At 36.0% G+C, this 9,941-nt stretch overlaps 1 pseudogene; it reads left to right on the top strand.

Moving 5' to 3' along the window:
• The first annotated feature begins 3,266 nt into the window (after positions 1–3,266).
• The window catches only part of LOC111612669, a 10,139-nt pseudogene continuing 3,464 nt past the window's right edge, over positions 3,267–9,941 (top strand).

Genomic DNA, 9,941 nt, shown 5'->3' on the forward strand with positions numbered 1-9,941 from the left:
ACTCAATGGTTAATCATCACAATTGTCGATATTGGTCAGATAATAACCCAAGCATATTTCGTGAAGTTCATAGCCAAACTCCACAAAAACTAAATGTGTGGGCCGGAATCTTTGGAAATCGAGTACTTGGCCCCATTTTCCTAGATGGTAATCTAACGGGAGAAAGTTATTTAGATTTACTTGAAAATGTTGTACATCCATTACTTGTTGATATCGTCGAACGTGACGACCAATACTTAGAAGACCGCCTTACTTTCCAACAAGATGGAGCCCCCCCGCATTATGCAAGACCAGTTACAGAGTTTTTGAACACGGTTTTTCCTGGGCATTGGATCGGACGTAGAGGTCCTTTAGAATGGCCGGCTAGATCCCCAGATCTTAGTCCTCTTGATTTTTTTCTTTGGGGACATTTAAAAAGTAAGATCTATGCAACCGAACCAGGATCTATTGAAGAATTACGACAAAGAATTTTAGACGAGTGTTCTAAAATAACACCTGAAACTTTCCGAAGTGTAAGAAACCGTTTTGAGCAAAATTTCTATTATTGTATGGAGGTTAGTGGTGCTCAATTCGAACATTTATTGAATACTTGATAACTTTTTCTTATGTTTGTTACTTTATTTGAAATAAATGCTTGTTTAGTTAATAAAAAATAAATAAGTTTTTAAAAATTTTGTTGTCTGTTCTATTCAGAATCGCAAAAACTTAATTGCAGAAAATGTCCCCCTTGAAAATAAGATCGACCTGTCCGAGCGATTTGCTTGGACAAACGCGATATCTCTGCCGTTTCGTTTTCGTTGGNTCTAGGAGGAAGTCCATACGAATCGAAGTAAAAACACGTCGAATCTTGAAGATATATCACTATCCAATGTTGTCCCGGTTTTAGACTGTTATCGGTATTAACTATAAATCCTTTCTTTTTCGCGATTTTTTCGTTATTTATGCAAGTTTTTTTTTTCCCTGATCAAACGTGTGTATCTGGTTCCCACCTATCTGTTGTGGAGACATGTCGGAGCACACCATTTGATCGGGGTCAGTGGCTACAGCCTCTGACGGCTTATTTTTGCAGCTGCAGGCACCACCCAAGGCCCTTCTTTAGGTAACCGACGGCGGTGCTTAGCAGAATCATCGATCCTTCACACTTTAAAATCACCAGATGGCAAGTACCCAAGCCGAGTCAGGTAGCACTTACCTGGTTTTCCCAATTGCAACAAGTGCTGGCAATGATACCATTCAGCACGGGCAATTGCGAGGGCGAGGGGGGGACTGCACTGCTTGTTAGCGGGTCTCTCCCAGTAATCCAAAGGCAGACAATGGTGTCCACCAGACACAACACAGATGAGACGAGTAAACACTATGTAGACTCAACGATAACATAATCCACAGACAGGTCTGACACAACACTAAGAACACAAACACAGTATCCACGATGGACGCCGACAACCACAGGAACACAACTCCAGATGAGGAGACCAATATGGCAGCCTCCTAAAATAGCTAGCTAACTTAAATAAAACTAGCTAAAAACTTAGGCTTAGCAAAACTAAGCCCAACACTGACCCTAGGCCTAAACAATCCCTACTTTCCTATACTTAACTATAGCAAACAGCTAGATAAGCCTAGATTTAGGCTTAGCACCTAGAAAACTTAGAAAAGTACACTGTCTGGCAGGTACAAGAGAGAAGAGTACTTACCTCAACAACTTCCAGACAGCAACTTTCTCCTCTCTGGGACAAAAAAATAGACATTAGGTGACAATTTACGGGACCGTCATCCGGGAAAGGGCTTGACCCGACTTCGGAGGGAAACGGCCCGGACGGGGTCAGGTTGGCAACCCCTCAGCCCGAATCACGTCCCTGGCAACAGACCAGGGACCAATAGAATCGCAGGGGACCAACATTCAGACCAACCAAAACCTCAGGATTTCAAGTGAGGGAAGATTATATAAGCCCGAGGTCTCAAGGACACAGGGAGGTTGCGAAGTGATGTTCGAGAGCATCAGTCCAAGAAACACAAAGCAGCAAAAGGATACCAAACTCCGAGAGCTAGGACGGACTTTCCCATGATGGTTCTCCACTCCTCCAACGTCCAAGACCGCGTCAACGGAGACGAACCTTCTTCGGTCCATCACACAGTATCAACAGAGACGAACTTTCGAGTCCATAATCTTGGAGACAACTCTCTCTCTCTGCGCGGGATCTACCACCCCGGATTGTGTAACTCATTGTAAGCATGTTTTCATCAAACAAATGCATTGAATTAGTAAATACGGTCTTTGTGTGAGTCTTTGTGTCCAGCAAACCGCGACCCCCATACGGAAAAGGCTTGCTCGTGTCATCCTGACAGATCACGGGCAAAGCGAGAGTCGTAACCTTTCACCTTAAGGGCGACCTCCGTGCGAGTTTAGGTTCGGGTACACCGCGTCCTTTAAAAAGGGCGTTCATCCTTACAGTGGTGTCGCTCCCCAAGAGTGTAATCCTCACAGTGGTTAAACGGGAAAAATGTGTGACACTTCCCGTCGGATTGAAAACAATTCTCTCACAAATGAGACGCTTATAAAACGGCGCAAGAAAATTTAACCTCCTAAAGCAGTAGCATTTTGTATTAATCTTTTAGTGAACCAAGACTCAACAAAATTTTCTTTTCCTTTTTGTATAGAAACGAGAATATGGAAGAAGACCGAGCCAGAACAAACCCAGAACAGGCTTTGCCCAGAGAATCCCTTCCAGATTCCGCTTTGATGGCCTTATTCGAGTGTCTGATCTGCTATGACTACATGACACCTCCTACCTTCCAATGTCCAGCAAAACATACAGTCTGTTTCCGTTGTAAAATCCAAGTCAGACAATGCCCGGTCTGTCAGGGAAAATTAAGAAATTTTCGAAACCTAACTTTAGAGAAATTAGCCAAAATTATAGCTTTGTCATGTATCTATAAGAAAAACGGATGCCCAGAAAAGAGACTCCTTAAGGACCGAAAGGTTCCCAAACAGTATTGCTCTTTTCAATCGTGTTCTTGCCCCTCCTTGCACGAAACCTGTGCCCAGGAAGGAGTATACCATCAAGTAATCCCACATCTGACGAAAAACCGTTCTTACATCCATCATTTGAATCACGATGCAGTTCGGATGTCCATCATAGGGATAGATGTGACCCAATCTCTCTCGTGAATATCTTGTCGCCACTGCTACCGGCAAGACTTTATTATCCAAATCATTAAGACAGAAACAATCGATAAAAACTCTCCCCTTCATATCATTGTTCAAAATGTGGGAAGCCGTAGAAAGTCGAAACGCTTCCGAGGGAGAATTGAAGTTTGCGGAAGGCAAAGTAATGCAATGGGAATCTATTCCCAGAAGCGTAACAAGCGACTTAAAATTCATTATACAAATGAGAGATTGCATGACTTTAAGTATGAAGATATTAGAGTGGATGCTCGAAAATCACGTTATGACCATAGTGGTGACTGTTTTCCTTCTGAAAAACCGAGGGCCTACTGATGGGCCCGAGCAAGACACACAAGCCTAGAAGGGTCAATTTGAAAATAGACAAGGTTCCCCTCCTCAAAACTCAACTTTACACATATATTCGGGAGACATCGCGAATGGAACTTGCATTTCCATAGAGGAGATAACAAGGCATTTACTTGCTTCTAGTATTTAACTATTTTTTCTCTCTTATATTTGGCAGACAATACAATAGCAACTGGACTATGGCAGCTGGAGGAAGTCATGATAGAAGCACTCGACCTTTCCCTACGAGGGGAGGAAATATAATTGCTAGTGGATCCTGCCGCGGTGTGGCACGTCATCAGACAAATTAAAAATGCCCCCGATGCGATATACTCGGAGGTGCTCGTCCTGCCCCTGCAGGAGGGATTGGATCCCGACCTAAAAGGGGACGTTGAGGAGGTGATGGCCTTTGCCACAAGGAGAGGTCTTCACATCCAGGAGGAGAGAAACCGGTACCAATCTGGCCATAGCAGCAACCGCCAGTAAGGTCCATGGCCTCCTAACCCAGGAGTCTACAGAGCCTTCTCCCCTCCACCCCGGCGAAGAGTAGGGCGGGGTCAGGAGATCTTAAGCCCTAGTCACACTATGCGATTTCCAGCCGTGCAGGCGAATGCAACCGCGACGGCTGTTTCCATTAACTAGTAATCCCCCTCGAAAACCAGCGCGACTGCAACCGCAAGTAGAAACAAAAATTTTGTTCTACTCGCAACGGTTGCGAACGCACATCGAATCAGCAAACGCCTTTCAGATGGCACGTCATACGATGGCAACATTGAAAATAGTTCATTATCATAACGGGTGATACGTGTATAGAATCCAGGTTGATCAAACTTATCCAGTCTTACGAATGCCTGTGGGACTTTAATTCTTCATTTTATCGGAGAAAAGATAAGAGTTCAGGCATGATGTGAGATAAGTGAAAGTCTTGGCGTTGATTGTAAGTACCATTTTTAGATTTCTGGATGTAAAATGTTGATTGTTTTTAGTTCGGTAACGACAATGTTGTTTTAAATACAGCTAAAGAACTAACTAAAACATTTCACCATCTTCAAACGACGTTTCTGAGAATTAAAAGAAAAGTAGACGACAGCAGACGAAGTGGATGTGGTGAACACGAAATATATAAACCAACGTGGGAACATTGGTCGTCCCTGAGTTTTCTTTTAATTAAATTCGTTGAAGAAAACGATATCACCGCTGTCGTCATACGATGTAATTATATAAGTTATATATATTTCATATAGGAGCTACTGCAGTGAAGCGATTTGTTAATTTTAATTGTAAATTAACGTCTTTGGTTTGTTAATGTTCTTTCTGTCGTTGCATTTGTTGCTAATATTGTTGATTATGGCCGGTATAGAAAGTAACCCTGGTCCATTGCAACACTCTCCTCCCAGATCATGCCAAACAGCAATGCAAAAGAAGGGCATGGATGTCCTAAAAAGGTACTTGTACCTTGCTCTGATAATACTAGTTATTTAACAGAAATAATTAACGAAAATGACGTTATAGATGAAGAAATAAGAGAAAATAGAGAGACAATAAAAAAATCTAAGATTGTCAATTATTTTGATTTATCAGATCAGTGCGCTCAAATTGGCAAAAGTGAACCAGAATATTCGTTAAAATCAATTTACGAGCTAATACAGAGCAAATTTGATTCACTAAATCAAGAAATTAGTGCTATTAAACAGGAAATGAGCCGCATACAGTTAGGTAATATCAAAATCAAAGAAGATATGAAAGCCATCGATCAGAAGATTCTTACAGCTGAAGTGAAAACGAAGGAAATTTTGCATTTAAAAGGTACGTTTGAGTTCCAATTGGATAATATTCTTAATGGAAATAACAATAAGAATCTAATAGTGATCAATTTTCCTTTTAAATAGAATGATAAGATAAAGGAGTTCATTGAATTTATTGAGTTAGAGCTAAATTTAAAAAACATAGAAATTGATGATTTAATTTCATTGGGAAAAAGTAATTCCAATAGCCATGTAGTGAAAGTAGTCTTAGTATCGGTTAAAGATAGAAATCTTATTCTTAAAGAATTTTGGCGAAATAAATCCAAATTTGCAAATGAGACTACTAAAATTATCATGAAGTCAGATTTATGCCATAGATCTAGAATTAGAAGAAAAAATCTTATTAATAAAATTAAAACAGAATTTTCTGCTGATACTAAATTAACGGTGAAAAACGATTACTTTATAAAAAAAAACCACCTCGAATATTCTTTGGATATGAATACTAACGAAATTATTCCAATAGATCATTTTTATACCATGCAGATTAGACACTAAGAATGGCACAATTGCTACGTGTAATATACAGTATAACATTAATGATACCCATTGGTTAACACTCAAAAAAGATAATTATGGAGTCGTTGATTACATGCTTGACAGTAATAACTACAACGAAAATACAAAATTAGTAGCTAATGAAAATTACAACAAAACTTTACTTACCTTTTGGAACTGTCAAGGTTTGAAAGCTAAGTTGCATGCTTTGATAGCAAATGGCTTTATAAATTTAAATGTGATAGTCGGATTCACTAAGACTTAGTTGATAAAACTAAGTTCAATGGAAAAAAAGTACTTTGAAGCTGATAATCATATAGTATTCAGTGAAGCTCTTAGAGTGAGTAAATACGGCCGCCCTTCTGGTGGAATTTTATTTCTGGTGAAAAAGACTTTTGGGCATATCATTTACCAATATACTACGTTGCACTACATAGTCATAATTATTAAATTAAATGAAAAGCTCAATTCTCAGATTGATGAGTATTACCTAGGTATTATAGTTACGTATCTTGCTCCTTCTAGTAATAAAAAGTCTATCCTCACCGCAATTCAATATCATATAAATAGATGGGCTTTTTTAACTCAAAGTTGAATCATTGGTGGAAATTTTAACTCCCGTATTGGTGAAAATATGGATACTAAATTTTACCGAAAGTATGAGAATATCAGTAATACAAGAAAATCTAAAGATAAAAAGTTCAATTGTGAAGGCAAAACACTGCTGGACTTTGCGCAAGAAAATCAACTCATTATATTGAACGGCAGATTAAATGGTGACGTCCCGGCTGAATTTACCTATTTATGCAATAATAATAAGTCAATAATTGATTATATGATATGTTCTGAAAGTTTGGTAGATCAGTGTATGGCCTTAACAGTTTTGGATGAAGACTTATCTGATCATTTCCCTTTGCAGCTTGAAATACAAAATAATAAATCTATGTTAAAATGTTGTGGAGAGACTCAAGTACTAAAAAATAAAAAGAACTATAATCTAAAGTTTAATACACAGCTATGGCGTAATTCCTCCGAATCCATAACAAATGATCTTCTAATGCAAGAAAAAAATAATGATCCAATTGCAAACTATCGGAGGTTATTATCTAAACTATCTGAATGCCAGGTCAAGTATCGTCACATGACCAGAAATGTTAAGTATAATAATTCTTGGTTTGATGACCGTTGTTATCGACATAAAATTATTAAACAACGTTGCCTAAAAACGTTTAGGAAAACTAATTCATCTGAGGTTCTATATAAGTATATAAATAGTAAGAAAACTTAAATGAACTTAATAAGAGCAAAAAAGAAACGTCATTTGTTTAATTTAAATAAAACATTAATGGAAGTAAGAAATTCGAGCACATTTTGGAAAATTGTTAAAGACTATCGACATAAGAGACAAGGGTATACTAAGCAAAAAATTATTAGTGACGAGGATTGGTTTGATTATTTTCAGAAATTTTTGGATGAATATTTATATAACCAGGCGAATATTCATATTGAAGATTTGACAGTTCTTCACATAAATCAAAATGAAACTTTTGATGTTCAGGAAATTCGAGAATGTATTAACAAATTAAAAAGCAAATCGGCTCCTGGATCTGATGGCATTCCTATTTCTATAATTAAACTTTTGCCTTTCAAATTAATACAGTATTTAACCAGAATCTTTAATAATATTTACTCTAGTGGAGAAATTCCATTAAATTGGAAAGAGGCGATTTTATCTATGATACACAAACATGGTCACAAAGACAATCCTGCAAATTATCGACCTATTGCGTTATTATCAAACTTCAGAAAGATTTTCACAGCTATTTTAGCCAAAAGATTGAACATGTGGACAAAAACAAATAATCTACACAATCCTACTCAATATGCTTATGTAGCCAATGGGGGCACGCAAAAAGCCTTATTTGTTTTAATGACATTAATTCAACTGCAGTTATTAAAAAAAAGAAACAAAGTTTTTGCTATTTTTCTGGATTTATCCAAAGCATATGATTCAATATGCACAAAACTGCTTCAAAATAAATTACTTAAACATGAAGCTAGTAAACGATTAGTGACCTATCCATCCCGCTAGATGGCGGGCGGTTTTAATCGTTTTTTTTATTGTTAATATTTAATGTTTAATATTATGATTGAAGAGAGTTGGCAACACCAAGACAGTGGTGTTAAGTTCCAAAAAGGTGCGAGAACATAGCGGGATGCTCTTCCTATCGAATTATTGTATATAGTCGATTTGTTGGTTTTTTGTGTGAATAAAATTTAAAAGGACGAACTTGGTGAACTTTTCTTAGTTGGAGATACGAAGGGAACCTCGTGTACGAACAAGACGGTCAGGTGAGTCTTACGAAAATTAATTAATCATCAAATGAGACAGGAATCGGCCTGACGCGACAATTAGTAAATATTATTGGTCAACTTTATGGCAATTATAATGTTATAATTAAACAAAATAACGTATGTGGAAATCCATTTTCAGTTTGCAGGGGATTGTTACAGGGTGATCCTCTGTCTCCTTATTTATTTAACTTTTACCTATTTAATTTGAACGATTGTTTTACGAATGAAAATGACGGAATATATATTGAAAACATTTGTATTCATTCATTATCCTATGCAGATGATATAGTCATTGTTGCTCCTTCTGCAGTTGCTCTTCGACGTAAAATTTTACAAATAACTGAATATTTAAACAAGTTGTAGGTCAAAATTAATCCAAATAAATCTGAGGTTATGATTTTCAGAATCGGAAATAGAATGTCCAAAAAAGTCATGTCTTTCTATATTCACGATGAAAAATTAAATATTGTTGACGAAAAGAAGTTTTTAGGTCTTATATGGACCTTTAATTTGTCTTTTGAAAAACACTGTAAATATATTATGGTTAAATCTAGAAATCTTTTGAATAATTTGATAATTTTGTTTTCTAAAGCAAAAATAAGAAATAATAAGATTCATTTTAAACTGTTTAATTCTATAGTGCTAAATGCCTTGTTATATGCTGCTCCTATTTGATCTCTCAACAAATTTAATAATTTTGAAAAACTTCACAACATATTCATACGTAAGTTATATCAATTGGAATTTAATATGCCAGGGAGCGTTCTTCAATTGGAATTCAAGAGAGATAAAATAAATACGATCTTATTTAAAGTATGCTTGAAATGGTTACATAAGATAATTAACTCAAATAATCTGTCTAATAGGCTTATACTATTGTTATATAACAGATCTCAGAAGATAAATACAAATCGGAATTAGATAGCTCAACTGTCTCATATATTTAATAATTATGGATTTTCTATTGAACTGGTTTTTAACTATCTCAGAAATAATAATCAATATATGAATCAATTAATGCAAAGTGCTATAGAACGTTCTATAGTTCAAGACATTGAGGATGTTCGCAAGAGAAGTAAGAAATATTACTATAACTTCCTATTTAACTATCCGTTTATTAACAATTACATTTTTACGAACTTAACTTTTCAAGTCAAAAATTTTTTTACCGAGATGAGACTGAATCAAAGAGAATTAATGTTAGAAGGTAATTATTTAGAATATGGCCATTCTTCTTGTCCAAACTGTGAAAAACTATTGTCAAAAATTCATTTATTTTACAGCTGTGATTTTGATAAAGATCAAGACTCAGAGATCACTGAAGGTCAAATTGTCAACCAAAGTCCAGTGAGCTATATGTATGACAAGTTTAATCAGGCTACCACTAATGAAATTTTTAATTTCTATAATGGTGTTAGAAGACTTTTTAATGTAAAATCTTAAATATTAGTTGTTATCTTAAATTGTCGACATGTTTAATTCTTTGTAATTGAATATTTGTTTTATTTATAGTAAACATTATGTATCCCCTTGTAACAGGTGACAGCCTATTATGTTAATAAACTGATTAATATATAAAATATAATTATCATCATAAAGTAAAAATTAATTAAATACAGTATAGCCTATTTTTATTTATAGTTAAATAAAAGAACAATCCACTTCCAGCTGCATATCTGATGAGGCAGAAGAAACAAATATACTGTAGTAGATGTACAGTATATGATGATAATTAAATGTTTAATGAAAGTATTTCATTGTCACCATGTACA

The sequence above is a fragment of the Centruroides sculpturatus genome, unplaced genomic scaffold (genome assembly GCF_000671375.1).
Source record: "Centruroides sculpturatus isolate CEXI.00-Female unplaced genomic scaffold, Cexi_2.0 scaffold1666, whole genome shotgun sequence".
In the NCBI taxonomy this organism is placed as follows: domain Eukaryota; kingdom Metazoa; phylum Arthropoda; class Arachnida; order Scorpiones; family Buthidae; genus Centruroides; species Centruroides sculpturatus.